Source organism: Neovison vison, chromosome 1 (assembly GCF_020171115.1).
Source record: "Neovison vison isolate M4711 chromosome 1, ASM_NN_V1, whole genome shotgun sequence".
Taxonomy (NCBI): Eukaryota; Metazoa; Chordata; class Mammalia; order Carnivora; family Mustelidae; genus Neogale; species Neogale vison.
The window spans coordinates 277,789,265-277,810,622 of NC_058091.1; the positions used below are offsets into that span (position 1 = coordinate 277,789,265).

The window sequence follows — 21,358 nt, forward strand, 5'->3', positions numbered from 1 at the left end:
TATCCCTCTAGGCATTTGCGGGTGAACAATGATGAAGATAAATTAGGAATAAGGAAGTTCATTTTTCCAGGAGCTGTTAAACTTAACCTACATCAGCCATGTTCTTCCTGAAGTTGTGGTTGGGCAAAGACGTGCGAACCTACGGGTCCTCTGTGGTGTTGGGCCTCTGAGTACCAAGTGGTATGTCATCCCTGTTGAGATATAAAGGGACCCATGGGAAGCAGAACGAGGATTGGGATCTGAGAAAGAGAAACAGGGTCATATTGAGGACTCTGAAGAAAAAGCATTTGAAGATTTGCCCGAGGTTTTTGTGTGCTCCAAGTCCGCAGGTGTCAAACAGCAAGATGTTCCAGTGGGCACAAGTTGGATGGTTTTATGGAAGCCAACGTCTAGATCTTCAGCTGACATATACATTCATCACTACAACTCATCTGCCCAAGATTAGGTCAGCATTCTGCTTCTCTAAATTTTTCTCTGTTCCACAGCTGCTCCTCCCACTTCAGGATAGGAAGGCAGACCTCTCGTGGTCCAGTAGAGTTGGTTAGGCATGCACTAACCCATGAGCTAAGAGAAGGGCAGTGTTAGAGAAGCAAAAGCATCTGGGACACCGCCCCCCCTCCCCCGGAAAGACATCAGTGCTTTAAACAAATGCCTCTAGACCCTGCAACACCCTCCCAAACTTGTCAGAAGACCCCCGATGATTTGCCTTTTTGCACTTACTGTGGTCAAATGATATGAGCTGAGTGTCAAACAAAGGCAAGTAACCTGAGACCAGAACTTTGAAATGCGTCCCCTTTCTAATGTGTCCAGGAGCCCCTTTCCCTGCAGTATGCAGCGGCTTGTCCTTAGAAGGAACACGGGCTGCTACCCCCCTTCAATACAGTACCTACAGTATGGGGCTGGAAAAGTCATCAAAGCGTTAAAGGTATTAGGAGTGTTTACTCCACATTCCTATGTATTTGCTGCCCAATTAACATGATTTGCAGCTGAGAAAATAATACTCTCCTCCATCAGAGATAAATTGGGTCCCCAAACTGTGAAACAAAGGAGAGAGAACTGGTGATGTTTATAGAAGTTATTGCAAACAAATGCACTTCAAAAGGAGCTGTGGTGACAGATTCTGTTTCACAGGGTCTTCCCAATTCTTCGTCTCCCGAGAACCTTCCTCAGACTCTGCTGGTTGTTTTCACCACCAGCCTGCTGCTTTCGGATATAGTGCAGTGTGTGGAATTCGTCTAGACCTGTGCTGTCCATTGCTGTAGCAATTTAGCCTTTGAAAGGTGGCGGGTCCAACCGAGGTGTGTTGTAAGTATAAAATACACACCCGATTTCAACGAAGACCTGGTACCAGAAAAAATGTCAAATATCTCCTTGACAACTTTTATAGGGATTACGTGTTGAAATGATACAATGATACAATTTGGGATATACTGGTTTATATTATTAAAATTCATCTCCCTGGTTTATGGTTTTTTTTGTCTGTTTTGGGTTTTGGTTTTTTTTTTTTTTTTTAGCGTGGCTACTAGAAAAATTTTAAATGACATGCGCGCTCCATATTTGTGGCCTGCACTCTATTTCTGTTGGTCTGTCGGTGCAGACCGAGGGCCGAGCAGCCTTGGGCAGAGGCTGAGGGGAAGGCGGAAGTCCAGTTCCGAACAATAAACCGAGCTGGGCTGGTTCGGGGCTGACAGTGACCCCTCTTGCCGAAAGGAGGTACGTTTGTGACAGCTGCAGCATGTGGAGCCCAGGCTAACAGATTGTAAACTGCCTTCCTTCTGGTTCTAATCCTTACTTCACCTCAAAGGAACTTGAATATTTAAACCAAATGGCACGGGAGGTTTCGGTAGGCTGATGCATGGCTCTCCGTTCGGCCATCTGAGAAACGCTCCTGCGGTCTCGGCGCCGCGGAGCCCCAGTCGCCGCCATGTCCCCGTGCAAGTCTGGCACCGCGCTAATGAGAGGATGAGATTTTTTTTTTTTCTCCCTGACTTGTTTGATATTAAATAGGAAAGACTTTAGAATTCAACGTTTACAGATAGTGTGAAAATTGGAAGCGTGGGTTTGGGCTGAGCCAACAGATCCAAAGACTGCAGTTTCCTGGTGGTTGGAGAAGACGGCGGCTGGCGGCCATGATGCGCCCCACCCCCAGCCCGGGGCGCGGGAGCTCCGGGACCGCTTCCTCCTCTCCAGAGGTGAAGACCCCCCCCCCCTTAATTCCACTGCGGGGGCCTGCTCTGCCCAAACAGCCTTTTTTAAGGCAACAGCTTATTCATCTCTGCCAAGAATTTAAAGCGTTTCCTTTAGGAGGCTGAGGGCGTTTGTGGTGTCCGGAAGCTGGTGCCAGGCCTCACCGTGGGTCCCTCACGTCACAACAACAACAGTAATAATAGTAATAATAATAGCCAATATTTACGGAGTACTTACTATGGGCTCCAAATACGTCATCTTACTCTTCGACCCCGTGTGCCATAAAGGGTTTTTTGTTTTGTTCTGTTTTTGTTTTCTGTTTTTCAAGTTGTCCAAGGTTACATAATAAGGCCGTCTGACGAGAGCTCACGCTTAGAACCCCTCCGCTGTTCTTGTGGAGAAGCAGTATTAACACCTCGGCGGTGTTCATCAGAAGTAGCAAAATGGTGAGTTGGAACGTCTTCCTTAATTCAGGGTGCCGGGGGGTAGAGAGAGAGAGAGAGTGAGTGTGTGTGTGTGTTCGACCCAATGTTAAGGGTCACTAATACGGTATTACCGTAATACATTTTAGATAAGAATGTCTCTATGAGGGGCGCCTGGGTAGCTCAGTGTGTTAAGCCTCTGCCTTCGGCTCAGGACATAATCTCAGGGTCCTGGCATGGAGCCCTGCATCAGGCTCTGTGCTCAGCAGGGAGCCTGCTCCCCTCCCCACCCCCCCGCCTGCCTCTCTGCCTACTTGTGATCTCTTTCTCTCTCTCTTTCTCTTTCTCTCTCTCAAATAAATAAATAAATTCTTTAAAATATATATAATAAATATACAAAGGTGAACTGCTCTGACCTCCACGAGCTCATCCATCTCTGGGGTGTCTGTGGCCCTAAGACACCACACACAGCCCATTGGGCACTCAGAGTATTGTGGAGCTCCTGGTGAGCTGTGTTAGGAGATACAAATTTGAATTCTCCTTCTGCCCCTTGCACTCAACGTGAGCTCCACCAAACCTTCATGTAGTCACTGCTCCTGTCAGGTAGCTGTGCTTCCCCCCAAGTTCTCTAGAAAATTAAAGTGGATTCTATTGAGCTTTCCTAAAAGGAATATTCTCGCAGTTCATTTGTACAAAGCAGAAGGCCTTGCCTTACCGGACTTCTCACCACACATCCCTGTCTTGAGTTGGTGTAAACAGCCAATCCTCAAGATGAGCTTTCATCTCTGAAAATGGCCTCTCTGAATCTCAATGGCAATGAGGGAGGCCATGGCAAAGATTCTCCAAATGACTCTTTCTAATGGCGATCTGGAGCAGCAGTGAGAAACTGGGGAAATCAGGAACTTAAGGGGAACCAGTACAAGATCCAGATCCACCGTGGAACCACCCCTACAGTCCAAAGCTTCTGTCACAAGGCTAAGGAATTTCTTCGCCCACTTTCCCCAGCCACACACTTTCTCTTCTTTTCTTCAAATTCTCTAAGAAGCTATATCAGGAAGGAGATGCCATGGACTTTGGAGAAAAGATAAAAATAAGTATTTCAGTAGAAAGCCTATATGGATGTATGGTGAGTGAGAACACCATTTTAAAATGTTTAGAAATAAGGAGAATTTTCTCCTTAGCTGAGGAGCTTGTAGAAGAGAATGATTAAAAGAACCACAAGATTATCCTACTACTTCCGGTGTCCCTGTACTGGGCTGCCATATCTCGTGCCAAATTAGGACAAGAGGGATTTGCTATGAAGTGTCTTCCATGTGGCTGAGCTCAAGGCTGTCAAGTCTCAAAAATAAATAAATAAATAAAATCTTAAGACACAGCTCTTGATTTGAGGGGCTTGTTGGGAATTTACACATAGAAAACCGAAACCATCCAAGGCAGTCCACAAAGCTGCTGAGCCATCTTTAGGGGAGCTGTGAGGTCCTTCAGACAGAGCACGTGCTCCATTCTTCAGAGGGTTCTCAGACTCTATGGAAAAGAGACAGTTGTGTAGTGTGTGTGAGGGGTACCAAAACACACCTGTCCTCTGAGGGTGCAACTCCTGGGTCTGTCATGGGTCCCGCTAGCTTCCCCTGGACAGGTCACCCTTTTTATAGATCTCATTAGCCCTTCTGGGTCCATCACATCTTAATTTCCAAAGACTTGCCGTTGGTTGTAGTACATATCAGACTATACATGTTTTCACTGACTTACCTGAAACCTTGAAGCTTTAACTTTCACGTAACATACTAGGTTTGATGCAAACAGGGGGAGGAAAAGTGTGTTAGTCTATTGTCAGTATGCTGTGCTGAAAGCATTCCCCAACACATGTCAACTCTGTAATTCACTTAACTTTTCCAGATGTGGCTGGAAGGGCTGCCGAGTCAGTGACATTGCAGATGGATGGCCACAGTCCATGGTAGGTGGATGAACATGGGTACCTTTGAAGTGATGGGGTGACTCTTCTCATCTATTAGCCAGAAGGAAAAGCTATCTTCTTCTGTTGAGTCCTTAGTTCATTCCCACTTCAAGAAGACCATATAATTAGCATATATCAGCACGTGAAACTGGGGTCTAGGGCTCTCATTCCTATCCATTGAGCATGTAGCCAGGAGCCCCAGTGGAGTCAAAATAAAGCTAATGCCAAGGAGAGCTCAGTGCATGCTGTTCATGTATAGAAGACTATATTGCAATTAACCTGTTTAATCAAACTTTCCTCCCAAGCACACAGAGCAAGGCATCCATGTTCCTTACAGTGAACTATATAGTTCATCCTGCCACATCCTGCATACAGCAACCTTAGAGCATAATAGCTCTCGAACTCCAGGGAGGAAAATGACAATTGGAAATAAAAACATGAGAAAGAGCTCTTTAGCCTTCCATCTTCTTGCAGATAAGGTAGTAAAAGAGTTTTCTGGTCTTCATCTTCAGCAAGATGGACTGAACTTTGGCATCACAGTAGCATTGGTTGACAATAGGCTCTGTTAAGTATTTAGGCAAGTTATTGAACCTCTAGAAAATTTGGTTTCATCTTCTGCAAAACTGGAGTAATACTCAACCTTACAGAGATATGGTGAGAGTAAAGATCACAAACGAAAAGCCACAGTGTAATACTTGGCATGTAAATAGGTCCTCCAAGTTGATAGCCATTTGTAAGAGCATAATGGAAATCATTTTTTTCCTTCTAGTTCAGTGCACAATACATGAAACTAGTCATTAATGAGCCTATAGGAATCTGAACATCTAGAAGCTATATTTGCAGGCTGACACAGGATCCGTAACACAGAATTTGATTGGCCTAATGGCCAGTGTATTTGAGGAGGTTTATCTTATTCCAGCCCTTTTTTCAGATTGACAGTAAATTAAAATCTACATTTGCAAACTACCGATTATGGAAGCTCAATTGTTAAAAACAATTCTGTACCTCCTTAAAAGATTTACTACAGAGGGTTTTTGAAGTAGCAAGCCCCTCCTCTAGTGCCTTACAATTTTAATATTAGTTTATTGAGACAAAGTCAGGGCCCAGTTCTTAGCATACACCTGTTGTCTCAAACTCAAAACTAACACCAAGGAGTATAGTGAAGTTCACAAAGACCTCAGGGATCAAAATGAAAAACAGTATCAACAGCATATTTAGTAAAATTACTTTTATCCTTTTGTTTCCCTGCAGAAGATGAACTGGAATTCTCAGATAGTGTAGGTCCCTGTCCAGAACATTCTGTGTTTCATGTGGCAGAATGGCAGTGTGGCTCTCTTGGTTTCAATTACATAACAGTAATTAGCAATTCTACTTCTCTCCTCTGTTGCATCATAGAATTACTAAATATAGAATTGAAGGAATAGAGAGCTCTAGCCTGGTATCTTCAATCCAGAAGTAGGAAAACTGGTAGTGGTAGATTGTGTTCTTTGCTTCTGATTATTTTTTCCTCCCCACCATCATCGTGCCCCATGGGCTTGGCCAGGTGACCTGCCCTGGCCAATGGGATATGGGTGGATGCGGCATTTGCTTCAGAGCAGAAACATTAAATGCAGTGCTTAGTTTGGCTGGGGTCTTCTTGTTTCAGCCCTTCCCCATAACAGCACATCCTGGCTGCAACTTGACTCTGACTTTTGGAGCAAAGCAGAACAGTAGCCAATTTATATTCCTCTCTAAGAAGAGCAAGAAATGGTTTTCTAAATTCCTTAAGTATTAGAGTTGCTTGTGAGAGCAGACTAATACAGTGACTAGAGAAGTAGAAGTGATTCCCCCAAAGTCACATGGACCCTTTGTTACAAACCCTGGGCTCCATTCCAAATATCCCTATTGGAAGTTTTCTTCTACGCTTTAGCTTACTGGTTGTCTCCCTGGAACCCAGTAGTGTCTGGCACAAACTTAGTTCTCAATCTGTATTTGTTCATATGAATAAAGCAATGAAGGAAGGAGGCGCAGACTGACAGTTCCCTTGAGCTACTTAGCTCTATGGCATAGTATCTAGTTTAGTACTTCCATTACTGTGAACACAAGTATCTTGTGGCATCAACTATGGGTCTGGCATGTGTTAGGTGCCTAAGGAGCATTCTATCTACTTACCATGCATTCCTACAAGGCACGTATTTTTAGTCTTATTTTTAGTTTAGTATCTCGCCCAGTCACAGAATTAGTAAGTAATGGAAACAGAAAGAGCTACGCTTGTACTAACTCCCAAGCCCAGGTGCTTTCCTCTGCTTCACAGATTTTTTTTGCTGGAGAAATTACAGCTTGGGTTATTTACAGACAATTGAAACATGCAGCTTGTGTCAGAGCAGGGCCCCTACAAGGCAGTAAGCTGGCAGTGCAGCTCTTGGAGGGTGTGAACAGCGCCTGACCCACCAGGAGTAGATCCCACGTGGGCCCAAGATTCTGATTCCTTCCGTCCTTGGGGTTGGAGTGTGGGCTGGGGGCAGCCCCCTTTGGTAGAGAGCAACTTCATCAGTTTACCCCTGAATGACATACAAATATTATTGTTTCCTATATGTGCCATGGCCTGAAAAAGAGAAGCCCTGGGTGAGAAGCAGTGGTTCCAGACCAATCTAGAAACTTTATGGGAGCATAGTTTTTAGAAAACATTGTAAGCCAAATTTCTAATGGACCCTGATTTACTATTTTGTCCCCTGCATTTCCCCTTTTCCAGAATATCTCTTCTTTTCTTGTCTTGTCTTTCTCTCTTTCTTTTTCCCTTTCTTTCTTTCTCTCTCTCTTTCTCTTTCTTTCTTGGAGTTGTCTCTGAATGACCTCCACTCTGTGGAGTGAGTCAAGGATGAATAGGTGGAAGATAAACTACCAAAGTCAAAAGGAATTGAGGCAGATTTTGACTGCAATTAAAATAAGTGTGGTTAGGAGGAAGCAACTCAAATGTCCATTAATGGATAAATGGACAAACAAAATCTTAATATATGTGCACAAGGAAATGTTACTGAGCCTTAAAAAAGAAGGAAATCCTGTCTCATGCTACAACATGGATGGACCTTGAAGACCTTGTGTTAAGTGAAATAAGCTAGGCAGGAAAAGATAAATACTGCCTGGTTCTACTTATATCAAGTATCTCAAGTCACAGAGACAGAGTAGAATGGTGGTTGCCAGGGGTTGGTAGGAAAGAGAAAGTGGGAAGTTATACTTTTCCAAGATGAAAAAGTTCTGGAAATTGGCTGTGCACAATGTGAATATACTTAACACTACTGAACTGTATATTAAAAACTAGTTAAGATGGTAAATATTATGTTTTATGTATTTACCACAATTTTTTAATAGAACCATTTTTACTGAAAGTGAGATTATTTACTCTGAACAGAGGCTTTGTTTACGGTGTTGGCTGACATGCTGATGCTGTGGTCAGGTGTGGAGGATAGATTGCTTGAACTGCTTAAACTGCTTTTTGCATTGGTTCGTCCTGCATGGTGCCTTCTGACGGTGACTGGCTATGTAGTCAGTGTAATCTAGTGCAAAATACTGATGAAGGGCCGCCTATTCAAAGAGGAGTGCTGTTGATGAAGCTTTTCCTTTCTTCTGTGGACTCTCTTAATTTGTCTTGATGTTTTTTTATTTGCTATTTATGATCATTCTAAAGAAAAGTTAAAATTCAAAATGTCTCCATTCATTTTTATATTGTGCCATACCAGGAGTTTTTTTGTTTTGTTTTGTTTTGTTTTGAGATTTCCTTTATTTATTTGAGAGGTAGAGGGAGAGAGCACAGAAGGAGAGGGAGAAGCAGGCTCCCCACTGAGTAGGGAGCCAGACACAGGGCTCGATCCTAGGACCCTGACATCAGGACCTGAGCCGAACACAGTCACTAAACCGAGTGAGACACCCAGGCATCCCTGCCATACCAGCTTTAAATGCAAATATTGGAGCATTTACCTTGTATGCTGAATTGCCAAGATGAGAGTTCATGTTTCATAGCTCACATGTGCACTTCCATGTCATTGTCACTAGAACAGCGAACACTGCACATACAGGGGAGTAACACAGGCAGAAAGTATGTAACAGGATTTCTTGGTTGCTTGTGTTTCTTAGAATGTGATTGCCCTCTTTCTGTGTTCTAACTAAGTTTAAACAGAGAAGCATGGCCTCTTGGGGTCGTTAAGGCCTCTGGTTGCCCAGTTACTGAGGTAATACACTTGCCTTATATTCAGTTTGCATCTCACTGAACTCATATGCATTTTGTGTCTACTGGAAGTCTGTGCTCATAACTCGTCTCGAATGCTCTATGCACATGAGGACACAAGAGTGGTAAGAATGGTGGATATTGTGCCTGTGTGCTATGTTCCTGCATATGGTCCATTGTCCAACTGGACTTAACTTATGAAACACAGTTTGAAGATAAAATTATTAAAATTTTGGGGGTTCCTGGATGGCTCAGTGGGTTAAAGCCTCTGCCTTCGGCTCAGGTCATGATCTTAGGGTCCTGGGATCAAGCCCCACATCAGGCTCCCTGCTCAGCAGGGAGCCTGCTTCCCTCTCTCTCTCTCTCTCTCTGCCTGCCTCTCTGCCTACTTGTGATCTCTCTCTGTCAAATAAATAAATAAAATCTTTTTTAAAAATTATTAAAATTTTCAAGACAGAGATAGAAGAGCATAAACCAAATGTAGGACTCTTCGGATTATCGGGCCCCATGTGACCATGGAGTTCACACACCCATGAAGCCAGCCCTGTTGCTGACTCTATCCCTTGCTTTCCACTCCCTCAGCCACTACTCTAATTCCAACTCTCCTTACCTCACAATTCAGAGATTGATGGGTTTCAAAACTGGTTTCCTGACTCTAGCTTTCTTCTCTTCTAACCCATCCTATAAATTGTTGCCAGTTTCATTTCCCTAAAGCAATACTTCCACACAGCCCACTGCTTTAGTTCTTCTGTGGTGCCTCACTGCTTATAGGCTCAAATTCTTTATCACAAAACCCAGTGCCTTCCACATTCCGACCTTAAGCTAACTTGTTAACTTTCTTTCCTCCCGTACCCTTGACCTCCATCCCGATTCATCCAGTCAAGCCAAGCCAAGGTATTACCAAAAAGCTTGCTAATACCAACAGTTTTCCAAAACCACTCCCTGTGTCAAGAATCCAGCCTCTGTTGAACTCCAGTCCAATCCTCAAAGCCAGAGTTTACCTCTCCCATGAAACACTCTTGACCACCCCAACCCACAGTAATGTCATTGTAACTGTTTGTAGATGGCTGGATAATGGCCACCCCTTGAAACCAAGTTCTGTTCCCAGGAGCCTGTAAATATTGCCTAATATGGAAAGAGGATCTTTGCAGATATAACTAGGTGAAGGATCCTGACAAGGGATTAGCCAGGTGGACCCTTAGTCCAGAAAGTATCTTCATGGGAGAGAGGCAGAGAGAGATTCCACACGTAGGAGATGGCATGATAAACACAGGGGCAGACTGGACGGTTGCAGCCACCGGCAGCTGAGGAGCAAGGAGGGGAGGCTAACCAGAGTCTTTGGAGGGGTCATGGCCTTGCCAGCATGGGTGGTGGGGTTGGCCCAGTGAATCTGGCGTTGAACTTCTGGCTTCTGGAACTGTGAGAGAATACATTTCTGTTTGTGGTCATTTGTTACAGCAGCCACACAAAACAAATATACCACCCCAGCACTTACTGCTCATTCTCCTGAGCTTGGCAGTGCTCAGTATTTTTTAAACATTATTTGTATACTCCTACCAAAACCACTGATCCCTCAGTTTACAAGGTCACTTCTCTAATTGATTGACTTTTCTCTTGTACCTTACATAGTACACTGCATTTTATGCTTAACAAGTGCTTTTCTTTGGTGATGTTTATGGAGGAATAATTTACATATTTTAATATTCACTCTTTTGATTGTACCATTCAAAGTGGTATTTGCAAATGCATCTAGTTGTGTAATTGCCACTACAATCAAGATCTGGAACATAACCTTCACCTCAGAAGGTTCCCTTGTGCCCTTCTACAGTCACTTTCTTCCTGTACCCCTATGTAGAGGAACCTACTGCTGACAACCGCTGATCTGATTTCTGCCCTTATAGTTTTGGCTTTTCCAGAATGTCATCTAAATGCAGTCAAACCATATACAGTCTTTTGTGTCTGGCTTCTTTCACATAGCATGATGGTTGCAGGATTCGTCTATATTGTTGTATGAATCAGTAATCTGTTCCTATGTGTGTTATCCCATGGTCTGTTTATCCATTCACTAGTGGGTGGGCATTTCTAACTTGGAACTGTTATAAATAAGGCTAACATGCACATTCATGACCAGGTCTTTACTGTAAATGTCCACATACAGGTCTTCATGTGGACACATGTTTCACTTCTCTTGGGTAAATACCTAGGAGTAGGACTGTTGGGTTGTATGGTAAGTATATGTTTAACTTTATAAGAAACTAGCAAATTGTTTCCCAGAGTAGCTGTATCATTTTGGCATTCCCACCAACAAAGTAAGAGATTTCTGGGTGCTTAGCATCCTTTTCAGAACTTGATATTATCAATCATTTAAATTTAATTCCAGTAGATATATGGTGGTATCTCATTTTAATTTAAATTTGCATTTCTCTTCCTACAAACATTCAGCATGTCTTACTATGCTAATTTGCCATGAGTATGTCCTTGGTGAAGTGTCCAGTTCTTTTACACATTTTTAAACATTGGGTTTTTCTTGTTATTATATTTTATTTTCTTATTATTATTTGTGGGGGGGCTCTCTCCCCCCCTTTGTCTCTCTCTTTCTCTTTTATATCTGTAGTAAATATAAAATACATTTACATATTATATAATATGTTAATAAGTATATAATATAACGAATATAATATACAATATAATATATACTTATGCATATTTTTTATACATTCTAGATATGTCCTTTACCAACTGTGGTTTATAAATATTTTCTCCCAGTCTGTGGCTTCTCTTTTCATTTATTCCATAATATGTTTTAAAGAGCAGAAATTTTAAATTTTGTTGAAGTCCAGTTTATCAACATTTTCTTTTCTACCCTCTGCCTTCCTTTCCTTATTTATTTATTTATTTATTTGCCTAACCCAAGGTCATAAGGATTTTTCTCCTTTATTTTCTTCTAGAAAGTTTATACTTTTAGCTCTAACATTTATATCTGTGATCCATTTTTAGTTAATTTTTGCAGAAAATGTTTATTATTTGATATGCAGCCCAGAACACTGCCATAGAAAATCTAACTCGGAATAAAAAGACACAGTTCATTGAAAAACAGTGTCCTGCAGGAAAGTTTGGAAATTTTCTGCAGGCCCTGACAGCAACATTTCCTTTCCCACTAATTTTTTGGATTAGCACAGCTTTGGTATTTAAAGGTTTGTATTTTAATAAATTTTGAAATTCTGGATCACAGATGCTATTGAGAGCAAAGTCCTTACATGGGCTGGCGAAGGACACCCCTCTGGACATTTTTTATTAACCTGCTAGATGTCGAGAAACTTACTGACCCCTTTCATTATCTGTGAAATGGGTATAATCCTACTTGACAAGAAGGTATAAACCTTCTTTACAGGTTTGTGCAGACTGAGACAGAAGTCTTAGAGAGGGGCCGTAGAAATTTCACATGTAATTGTGATTATTGCTAATTATACTAATTCTCAATTACAACTGCTGCCAGAAAGCCTCCAGATGACGTCAGTAATAAGGGGTCCATTGACTCGCATGTGTTGTGAGCGTATTAATTGTAATTATTACCTTGGCAGCTACAATGTCTAACTCCACAGGTGTTTATTTCATTAGTGATTCATTATTTACCAAGCACTCTGGCAGTGATGAGTCTCTATTACAAACCAAGGCCCTCCTGTGATGAAACGTCATTATGTTGTGGGATTTGTGACTTTGCTCCCATGGGAGGCATCTTCAACTCATTAATGCCCTCAACACACCGTGTGGTGGATTAAAACTAGACTGCGAGAAAATGATTTCAGTTCCACCGCTGGGTTTTTTTTTTTTTCACCCTGGGAGCAGGTGCCTTCCCATAAATATTTTCCTGAAATGGAAGTTGCCATGGGAAGTGGGTGGGTGGTCTGGATATCAGACGAAGGGCCTGGCAGTCAGGGGTCTGGATCTATCTTTGTGTCTAAGGGCCCAGGGCAATGGCAATAAATACACAAGTCCAAAGGAGTGTTGTGGCCCTGAGCCTGAACTCAGCAAAAAGATAAAGAGAACTGCCTTGCAACGACTATTGTGAAACACTTAGCGCTTTGTATTTGTGACATGCTTTCAACCTTTCCGTACTCTTCACTGTGGCCCTGAGAGTTAGGGCAGGACTCTCCCTGTGGCTGGCGCTTGTGGGGAGAAAACAACTGCCTGGAGGAGGTAACGGGGCTCCTTTCTCTGCACGGCCTTTTTGACTGGTTCCTGCTAACATTTTGAATTATGAGTTTTTTGGGGTCAGAGGCCCTCGCTCCTTCAGTTAAGTTTTTTGCCCTTAACTTTTTAGTGTTAAAAATAGTCACAAGTAGAAAGAGAAGTCTGATAAACTCCCATGACCTCATCTTCAATAATTATAAAGTCATGACCAATCTAAATTTCTCCCTACTCCACCCACGTTCCCCCATCCATCTCCTCCAAACTCAGCTGAATTTTTTCATTTTACTTTTTTTGCTGAATTATTTTAGATAAAAATCCCAGATCTAACTTCAGATCTATAAACACTATGATGATTATCTCTAGAAGATAAGGATATTCTTCTAAAACATAAATTGTCACACCTAAAAAAATTACTAGTAATTTTTATCCAGCCACTCTCGCCGATTACCTCATAAATATTTTTTTGCCTTCAGTTTTTTTTTAATAAGAATCAAGATTTAAATTAAATTTCACTAGTTATAATTGGTTGATGTTTCTCAAGTCTCCTCTAATCCAGGACTTTCCTGACTATCTTGTTTTTGTTTTTCCTTGCAATCTGTTGGTTTAAAAGACCAAATCTGTTTTCTTGTAGGATTTTGCCCTGCATTTTGCTGATTGCATGTCCATAATATTTTTTCAATAACTTCATCTGCCCTTCATATTTTTTGCAAACTGGGGACTGGATCCAAAGATTTGATCAGGTTAGGTTTGAAGTTTTTTGTTTTTTTTTGTTTTTTTTTCCAAGAGTACATCATAGAGCCAGATACTTGTATCAAAAGACACATGACTTGTCTCCCTTTTCATTTCTAGTCATGGGTGATTGTTGTCAGCACCCATGCATTCATTAGAAACTACAAAATGGTGATATTCTATCACAAATTACCTGGAATACTACTTCTTTTTGTTTTTTGTTTTTTTTAAGTTTTATTTATTTACTTATTTTAGAGAGAGAGAACACACGGGTTGGGGGGAGGAGCAGATAAAGAGGGACAGAGAGAATCCGATGCAGAGTCTGTGTGGGGCCTGCTGTGGGGTTCGATCCCACAACCCTGAGACCATGACCAAGCCAAAATCAAGAGTTGGATGCCAAGGCAGAATTAATGCTCGATTCTCTTCTTTATGTATTAATTATCACATTATTGAGTTCTCAAGTTGTTTCCCAAGTTACCTAATTTTTTTTTATTTTTTAGGCATTAGTATGATTTTATAGATTTAAACATGTTAGTTTGTTTTAGTTTTAGTTTATTAGAACTACTATCCTTGTGGGTGCTCAGATTGTGCCTTGTTAAGCCAGTGGTAGGTCCTTCCAAATGGTTCCTGAGTGTGTCTGACATAACCTGGGTTCAGGTTCATTTCCTAGGGCTGCTGTAACAAAGTATCACTAACTGAGTGGCTTCAAATAACACACAGTTATTGTCTCACAGTTCTGAGGGCTAGAAGACTAAAATCAAGTTGTTGGCAGGCTTGGCTTCTCCTGGAGACACTGAGAGAGAATCTGTCCCATGCCCCTCTCCGGCTGCTGGCAAGTCCCAGCAGTCCTTGGTATTACTTGATTTGTAGACCTATCACTTCCATCTCTGCCTCCAACACCACATGGTATTCTCTCCCTCTCTGTCTATGTCTAAATTTCCCTCTCCTGATACAGATACCAGTCATTGTGATGGGGTCACTCAAACCCAGTATCATCACCTCATTTTACTTGATTTCATCTGCAAAGATCCTATTTCCAAGTAAGGTCATATTCATGAGTACCAGGGGTTAGGCTGTGAACATATCTTTTTGGAGACAAAATTTGACCCCTCAACATCTGTGATAGTCTTTGATAGCTCTTCCTTGCTTTCTGGTAAGACAAAATGTTATAGACCCAGAATCAGGTCTCATTCTTTTAAGTTGGGAATGATGTTTAGGGACCACAATCTGAGCACTAGAAATGTTCATCTTTACCATGTTAGTCATTACCTCTAGATCTTTTCAAAGGACAGAAATGGGAAATGCTTTTTATATTTTTAAAGATAAAGTGCATTATAAATTTGTAACTTTGACTTCCAATTAAATTCAAGACTCTCAGACTTAACCCCATCAAACCATCACCTATGTCTCCTTTCTTCCATGGTGAAGTCCTGGTTCTCAATGGCACACAGAATATTACTCTTTTACTTTATCCTGTGATACACACACATGATAGACTCAAAATAAAACTAACAGTACCACCAATGACGTGGTTACTGAAAACAGGTTAAGGCTTTTAAAATTATTTTTGTGCGGCCCCTGGGTGGCAAGTCTTTAAGTGTCTGCTTTCAGCTCAGAACCTGGGATCAAGCCCCACATTGGGCTCCCTCCTTAGCAGGAAACCTGCTTCTCCCCCTCCCATTCCCGCTGCTTGTATTCTCCCTCTCTCTTTCTCTCTCTCTCTCTGTCAAATAATAAATAAAATGAAAAAAAAAAAAGCTTAAAAAAATAATAAAATTATTCTTGCAATTCTTTTTGTCCTTGGAGTACATTCCACTCAGGATGGACAGTGAAATTACTGCATATTATTGTCATGTGAACTAATTTTTCTATATGTAGTTATGCCACCAACTTGGTACACAATTAATTTCATTTTATCTATTTCTTTTCTTTTCTTTTTTTTTTTTAAGATTTTATTCATTTATTTGACAGAGAGAAGATCACAAGTAGGCATAGAGGCAGGCAGAGAGAGAGAGAGAGGAGGAAGCAGGCTCCCTGCTGAGCAGAGAGCCCGATGCGGGACTCGATCCCAGGATCCTGAGATCATGACCTGAGCCGAAGGCAGCGGCTCAACCCACTGAGCCACCCAGGCGCCCATATCTATTTATTTTCAATTTTCAGAGTTTTCTAAAATTAAATTTAGAAAGGGAGAAGTCCCTTTTTTACAAGTGATCATTTAAACATTTCTGTCCCTCCATTTTTGCATATTGATCTTATATTTTGCAACCTTGTTGCACTCATTTATTAGTTACAGACTAATAAATGACCATTAATCGTTGATTATTAGTCATTTATGATAGTAGATTCCTTAGGGTTTTCTGTGTATATGATCATGCCATCTATGAATAGATGGTGTTCCTTATTCCTTTGCAATCTGAATGCCCTTTGTTTCTGTTCCTTGCCTAATTGCCCTGGCTAGATCTCCAGTACAATATTGAACAGAAATGGCAAGAGTGAACATCGTTGTCTTATTCCAGATCTCAGCAGGAGCTCTCCACTCATTCACTATTAAGGATGATGTTAGCTGCAGGTTTTTCATAGATGCCTTTAACTGACCAAGGAAGTTCCCTCCCATTTCTAGTTTGGTGAGTGCTTTTATTACGAAAGTGTCTGATTTTGTCAAATGCTTTGCTGTATCTATTGAGATGATAATGTGTTTTTAATTTTATTGATACAATGAGCTACATTAATTAATTGTCAAGTGTTAAAACAGCCTTGCATTTCTGGGGCAAATTCCACTTGACCATGGTGTGTAATTCTTTTTATATATTGCTGTATTGATTTGCTGGTATTTGTTGAGGACTTTTGTGTCTATATTCATAAGAGATGTTGGCCTACAGTTTTTCTATGATGTGTTTGTCTGGTTTTCATATCAAAGCAATATTGACCTCGTAGAATGAGCTGGGAAGTGTTTCCTCCTTCTGGAATAGTACTTCCATTTTTTACTACACAAAACTATGTGGATATGTATTCTTTGTGTGTTCTCATTACTTTTTTTAATGGCTTTATAGTACTCCACTGAGCAGATGTACCAATGCTTATTCAGCCAGCTCCTTAATGATAGACATTTGAATTGTTTCCAGTCCTTTCCTATTATAACTCATACTGCACTGAATTACCCTGACAATATACTTTTTCATATGCTCATGCATGTGTGGTATAGATTCTCAGAAGTAAGATTCATGAGCCAAAGAGTAGACACATGTGGAACTCTGCTAGATATGCCAAATTCCTTTCCTTGGGAGTTGAACCATTTTGCATTTTGTTTAAAAATTGACTGTTTGTGCACAGCTTGACTGAAAAAGTATTTTGCCTAACTTCTTTTTCTTTTTACCATTTTGGTAGATAGGATATAGTAACTCCATAAAGTTTTAATTTGGATTTATATCATTATGAGTGAGTTTAAACACCTTTAAGGGCCATTTGCCTATCTTTATGAACTATCTGTTCATATCTCTAGCCTATTTATCTATAAAGTAGTTGAACTTTTTCTTCTGTTTTCAGAAGCTTTTAGACATGAAGAATATCAAAAAATCTTTGTCTACAGTTTAAAGGGCAAACATTTTTTCCCAGCTTAACATTTGTCTTTTTACTGTGCTTATGGTATTTTCAAATGCAAAGTTTGCATTTTTCACTTTTATAATCTATCCTCTAGGTTTCATTTCTGTACCCAGCACAGGCATAGGATAGGAATAATTTAGAAAGAAAGAACCCTGATTTGAGCAGTCCAAGTCCAAGGAAATCACTGGCTGAATGCCCAGAGACCTCAACCCTAATGATTCCCCTTGGAGCCCCTGACGTCCACCGATCTGCCTTACCATTATTAGTGCAATTATTGCTAGATAACCCCGAGGTTTCCGAGTAACACTCCTTCCCCAAACTTAGAATCCGTTTTCCTCACAGAGCTTTTGTTAACTTGGGTGGATGAAAGTGATAATGTAGGGATGAGTGCAGGGAGGAGGTCCTGCTAGCAAAAGCTTTGGATAAAGCTGAAGGGCCCCAAACGGTGCAAAATGTGGCCAACAAATGTGCTTCCCTCTAAAGCCATTGCCACCAGAGCAGGGAGATGTTTTCTTAAATTCCTATTCCTCTTCTTAGAAACTAACTGTGGCTTTCATCAGCACTCCTCCTGCAGAATAAAACAAACATTCAGATCTTGAAAAGCGTCTGGGAGAGACTTTCACAGTTTTGAGGCTAATGCTATATTTCTTTTTTGTTTACAGACTTCAAGAGGACGGGCGTGCTAACTCTTCGCTGCCTAAAAGTAATAGCATGATGATCTGTGTTTCTTTCTCTTCATGTGCCTTTCTCTTGGCAGGTGAGTTCTGTCTTCCTAAAGGACTCTTCTCATTTCACATGTTTGGGTTGGTAGGTTTACTTTTGGTTGCTTTAAAAAATGTATTCTATTTTTTTTAAAGATTTTATTTATGTATTTATTTGAGAGAGAGAGATAGTGACAGAGAGCACAAGTGGGGAGGAGAGGGAGCAGCAGGCTCCCCTGAGCAAGGAGCCTGGCGTTGGCTGGAACCCTGAACCCTGGGATCACAACCTGAGCTGAAGGCAGGCGCCTGACTGACTGAGCCACCCAAGTGCCCCTGTTTTAAAAAATTTGAATTAGGAAATACTCTAAAAAGCATACTTGTTTAAAACTCAGAAAGTAACGTAACAGTCCCCAAGTACACCACATGCCACATCCACCTTTTAGTCTGAGTTCCTACATGAAGCATTTTTTTTTTTTTTACAAAGAATTTTTTTAAAAGAGCAACTTCTAATATTGGATTCAAACAACTCTCTGCATTACAGAAAGTTTTAAATTTATGTAGAACATGACTGGCCACATATATGTGTAATTATACACCTTTTTTCCCCACATAGGTTTGAATAAGGTTGCTGTAGCCTGTCATTGCTACTTTGCTTCTGATAATTGGTTCCTGTCCTCTATCTCTGCAGCGCCTGTCTTTTGTCCTTCATTTCATGACTTGCAAAAAGGATGCATTGGATCTAATTTCTTTCTCTAATTGTCCCCAAACATGCAGTTGATTTAGGAACAACGTCGGACAGTACTCAACATGGAACACAAAGAAATGGTCCTGTATCTGGTTATAATTTAGAAGCGGACCCATTCACTTTAAATATCCCCTTGGCTACTGGGTTGGGTTGAACTTCCACAAAGCTGAGCTTTATCTCCATAGAGGAATTTAGACAGATAGTGTTCAAAAGTTGCGAGCAGGTTATGATTCTGACAAATTAGTTCCTAATTATTTGGCTGTGGGCTCTGCCCATATTGCATGCAGAGCAGGCCTTTACCAGGACACTTGGAGACTTTTGTAGCTTAAACGGATTTAATTTAAAACAAATGGAACCATGTGATTATCTCAACCACAAATACGTAACACAATGTGTAATATATTTAAAAGGCAAGAGGAAATTTAGTAATGGTATTTCAAAACTGTTTGAAAGAAAGAAACTTTGAGGGAAAAGAAAGGAAGAAGTGAATTGGTGACGCCAGTTTGATTATTTTCAAATACCACAGCTGGACTTGGATTTGTACAATAGGACTCATGGTATTGTAAAGGACAGCAGCGGGAATCCGAGTGCTGGGATACCACATGGAGGACTAAATGACAAGGCTTTAGGCACTCAGAAAACTGCAAAAATCGTGCACTCTTAAGATACTTTGGTTCCTATAATTAAAATTTTCCGATTTACATACTCCATCAGGGAGCTATCTAGGTAAAGATAGAGTCCATGTTGTTTGGGATCCCTTTACTCATTTACTTAATTTTTCTTCATGGCTACTCATGCACTCTGTTGCTATTCCAACATGCATGCCTTCCACAAACACCAAGTTCCGTAATGATAATAATAATAACAGCAAACACTCAGTGAGCTCTGAGTGTGTCCCAAACATTGTTCTAAGCAGTGTGTATTACCTCATGTAATTCCTACAACAACCTCGTGAGACAGACACCCTGGAGATCCTGCTCTTGCAGATGGGGAAAGAGTAGAGACTTTTTGCTGAAGATGACACCTAGAAATTTGCTCTCGAGCGTTACATGACACTGCCTTTCCAAGCATCCCAAATGTCTTGTGACAAACACCTTGAGTAGTGAAAGGACTTCCGAAGACCAGCTGATCTGGGGTATGCAACACTGAATGTTTCAGAACTACCAAAATAAAGGACATTCTCAATAAAATGTGACAGCAGATTCATAAAGCATTCACTTAGATGTGTGACTTTTAATACATCAAATTTGAAAACCAGCCACGTTTCTGAATAGCCACATCCACTGTAATAGATTTATTAGATTGAAATGTACAGAAGTACCTGCAGTTGACTCTTTTTGACCTAGAAAAATTGCAGTTCCAAATGGTTTGATCTAATACTTTTGGCACAATTGAGTACATGGTACACTTCTTAGGGATCCGTGGCCCCTTGGTCCACCTATCAGCAGTAGTTACAGAGCTGAGCACTATGTCAGTCCTAGATCAAAAGCTATGGAGACATGGATCTTGCACTAAGAAATTCTTAGTTTTCAATAGGAGGCAGACAAATATACAAATAATTATTCAAATAAGATCACTGCACCCCTGAAGTTCTGCATAAAATGTCTTGAGGGTGTTGAGAAAAGAACATTTACATGAGCCTAGAAAAGGCAGAGATGTCTTTACACAGAACATGAGTTCTGACTGGGATGCAGCAGAGGAGTAGAAGTTTGCTACTGCTGCTGAAAAGGACATTAAACAATCATGCAACAGATTGAGTTTTCAAAGAGGAGAAATGACATTTCTCTAGCATCATTCAATTTCCCGAGAGGGCAGCACTGTGAACCTGCCAAACCTACCTGATTAGAAACTTGGGCTAGGCTGCTTAAAGCTCTGTACCTTGGGACAAGTTACTTCCTGTCTGTAAGGTGGCGAAACTAATGCCTTCCTCATAGAATTATTATGACAAATTGCATAGTGTATACTACAAGTTCAGCAAAATCATACCTCCCAGGTCCTTAAGAAATGGTGGCTATTTCTACCATTGTTGCACCATTGGCTTCTTTGCTACCCAGCGCATCACTAGAGCAATAGCAGAGAGGTGTCCATTCTATCTCCCATGAAAGCCAATGACCTTGTGGTTGGGGGATTGGGGCAGGGATTGCATCAGCGGGGGACATATGACCTTAGAGAGTGTATGGCTTATCTTCAGGGCAGAGTGTGGTGCAGAATTTCCCCAGAAGTCTGTGGTATCTGTTTGTCATCTTGCAAGTGTGGTGTATGAGCTTCAAGAGCAAACTTGTCAGCGCACAAAAGTTCCCAGATGGCTTTTTCAAGGACTTTTGATCTCTGCTGTCTTTGATTTGAGAGTTCCCTAGAGATCTGAAAGCAGATTTCTTGTTGCCTCCTTAAACATGGCTGTGCAAAATTGAGCAAATTATTGGCACATTCAGACTATCTTGTTTAACTACAGATGGATTCGTGGCAGGAAGAGCGACTTCACATCTGATATCATTGACTAAGCCGTGATCCACCGGCCATGGGAGCTCTACAAACTTCTCAGAAGCCCCTTGGAAGATGGCAGCCAAGGGTCTGTCTGTGGTCAGCTGGAATAAAAATTCTAATTGCAAAATCTTGCCTGTCAAATAG

At 41.1% G+C, this 21,358-nt stretch overlaps 1 long non-coding RNA gene across 1 annotated transcript; it reads left to right on the forward strand.

Annotated features, from left to right (window-relative positions):
* Window positions 1-1,541: 1,541 nt before the first annotated feature.
* LOC122902185 lies at window positions 1,542-21,335 on the forward strand. The gene is made up of 5 exons (XR_006383760.1): window positions 1,542-1,713; window positions 2,516-2,633; window positions 4,506-4,563; window positions 17,947-18,041; window positions 21,183-21,335. It is a non-coding gene; the product is annotated as an uncharacterized LOC122902185 (long non-coding RNA).
* The last annotated feature ends 23 nt before the right edge of the window (window positions 21,336-21,358 follow it).